Source organism: Camelus ferus, chromosome X (genome assembly GCF_009834535.1).
Source record: "Camelus ferus isolate YT-003-E chromosome X, BCGSAC_Cfer_1.0, whole genome shotgun sequence".
Lineage (NCBI taxonomy): Eukaryota > Metazoa > Chordata > Mammalia > Artiodactyla > Camelidae > Camelus > Camelus ferus.
Genome location: NC_045732.1, coordinates 94,247,160 through 94,250,222, shown reverse-complemented (window position 1 = coordinate 94,250,222; position 3,063 = coordinate 94,247,160).

Here is a 3,063-nt window from a genome sequence, read left to right as displayed (position 1 = left end):
TCCATGAGGTCTGTGATCCACTGGGTTAATTTTTTGTTTAAAGTGTGGGTTTAAACTTCAAGTCAGTGTTCTTTTTATGCATGTGGATATCCAGTTTGTTGAAATGATTGTCACTGAATTGCCTTTGGACTGTATTTCTGTGTGTCTATTTCTGGGCTCCCTATTTACTTCCATTGATTTGTATGCTTATCCCTTTCCCAGTATCACAGTGCCTTTGTTACTGTATGTGTGTGTGTGTGTGTGTGTGTGTGTGTGTATCTGTATATATATTTTAGTACATTTTGAAATCAAATAGTATGAGTCCTCCAAACTGTTTTGGCTATTCTATTTCTTTTCATTTCTGTATAGATTTTAGAACTAGCTTATTAAAATCTAGCAAACTCCTTCTGGGATTTTGATTGGGATTACATTGTATCTGTAGATCAAGTTGGGAAGAATTTGCACGTAAACAATATTGAGTCACAAAACATGAACATCGAATGTATTCTATTCATTTAGGCCTTCTTTGATTTTTTTATTCATTGTTTGTAATTTTAAGCATTCATATCCTATTCTTAGGACAGGATAAGATTTTGTTAGATATATAGCTAAGATATATAAAAATTTAACTTTTTGGTGCTACTGTAAGTTGTACTTTAAAAAAAAATTTCTAATTCCAAATGTTCCCAATTAGTTTAAAGTAATACAGTTGATTTTCGTATATTGACTTTGTGTCCTGTAACCTCCCAGTTCTAGAGATGTTTTTGGTAGATTCTTTGAGATTTTTTTCCATGTAGGATATCATGCTATCAGCACAAAGTTACATTTCTTTCTAATTTCTCTGTTCTTTCTTTCTTCCTTTCTTTAGCCTTATTGCACTGGCTAGGATTTCTACAATGTTGAATAGTTGAGGTGGAGGGAAATCTTTGTTTTCCCAGTCTTGGTAAGAAAGCAGTTTGTCTTTCACCATTGAGTAGTATGCTGTGTGTAGGCTTTTTGTAGTCACCTTTTGTGATATTGTGATTTATAATAAATATATATTTAGTCTTCCTCTGCATTCTGGCACAGAGCTCCTAATACTCATGGAATTTCCTAAGAGAGATATAGGTGTCTTTTATGAATAACAAGCCTCTTTCAACCACCCCAGCTTTTAAGTCAATGAGATGACTTGGAAAGTTGCTAAGATGGGGGCTGGATGCCAGAGAATCCAACCTTGTGGTTAGGGGTTTGGAAGTTTCAGCTCCAACTTCCAACCTCCAGGGAGTGTCTGAGGGCTAGATGTGGAATTACTTACCAATGGCTAATGATTTAACAAATCATGCCTAGGTAATGAATCCTCCATAGAATGGACAGAGTTTGGAGAGCTTTCAGGTTGGTGAACAAGAACACATTCTTCCCCATATACCCCATACTCCCTGGGGAAAGAGCTCTGTGCTCAGGATGCTACTAGACCACACCCCCTTTATCTCTTCATCTGGCCGTTCATTTGTATCCTTTAATAACTTTTGTAATCTAGAAATCTAGTAAATAATCTTTTCCTGAGTTCTTTGAGCTGTTCTAGCAAATTAATTGAACCTGAGGTGGGGATCATGCGAACTCCTGACTTATAGCCGATTGGTCAGAAGAAGAGGTGATAATATGCACTTGCAACTGGCATCTGAAGTGGAGAAAATCTTGTGAGAATGAGACCTTAACCTGTGAGATTTGATGCTATCTCCAGATAAATAGTGTCAGAATTGAGTTAAATTGTAGGGAACACAGCTTGTGTCTGCTGGAGAGTTGGCAAATAGCTTGACTTAAAAAAAAATCCCACACACTTGGTGACCAGAAAGGTCAGAAGTGAAACACTGAGAATGAGCATTGATGAAAATACATGAGTGTTTTTTGCATATTATCCTTTATCAAAATTTTTAAAGTTTATATTTATTTCTACTTGTCTTGAGAATTTTTATAAAGTATGCCTGCTGTAGTATTTTGTTTAGTGCTTTTATTGAGATGATCATGTGATAATATGATGAATTACATTGATTTCTGAATGTTGAAACAATCTTGCATTTTGGGACAAACACCACTTCATTATGATGCATTATTTTGTTTTATATTACTGGACTCAATTTACTAATACTTTGTGGAAGATGTGTGCATCTATGTTAATAAGAGGTATAGGCCTGGAAGTTTGGGGTTTTTCTCCCTTCAATTCAATTTTCTTATTTTTGTGTTAGGGTATTGCTGACCTTACAAAATGATTTGGGGTGTGCTCCCTCCTATATTCTGAAGAGATTGTGTAGAAATAGTATCACTCTTTTTTTTTTTTTTATAATTTATTATGCTAGAAGCTTAGACTACCTATTTGAGATCTTCTTTTGTAATATAAGCACCTAATTGCTATAAATTGTCCTCTAAGCACTACTTGAGCAGTAATGAACAAATTTTGGCATATTGTATCTTATTTTTATTTAACTGAAAAAAATTTTAAATTTTCTTTGATATTTACTTTTTGACCGTTAGGTTATTTAGACATGTTATTTACTTTCCCAATATTTGAGTATTTCCAGGATATATTTGTTACTGACTTCTAGTTCCTCTTGTAACCTGAGAACAAAATACTACATGATTTCTATTGTTTTAAATGTGTTAAAGTTTATTTTATTGCCCCAAATAAGGTTCATCATAATGAATTTTCCATATGCTGGAAAGTAATGTGGATTTTGCTGGTATTTTTTTTTTTTGGTTTAATTATTGATATATATCAATTTGATCCGGTTTGTTGGTATTATGATTTGGTTCTTCTACGTTGATACTAGTTTTCTATGTATGTTTCATATCAATTACTGAGAAAAGAATGTTGAAGTCTCCAACTATAATTATGATTTTTTTCTACTCTTTATTTCAGTTCTATCAGTTTTTGCTTTATGTATTTTGAAGCTCCATTGTTAGGCACATACATATTTAGGATCATTTAGGATCATTATATCTTTTTGGAGAATTGCTCTCTTTATCCTTATGTGATGCCTCTCTTTATTCCTTCATAATATTTCTTGTTGTGAGGCCTACTTTGTCAAATATAAACATAGCTACTCTCAT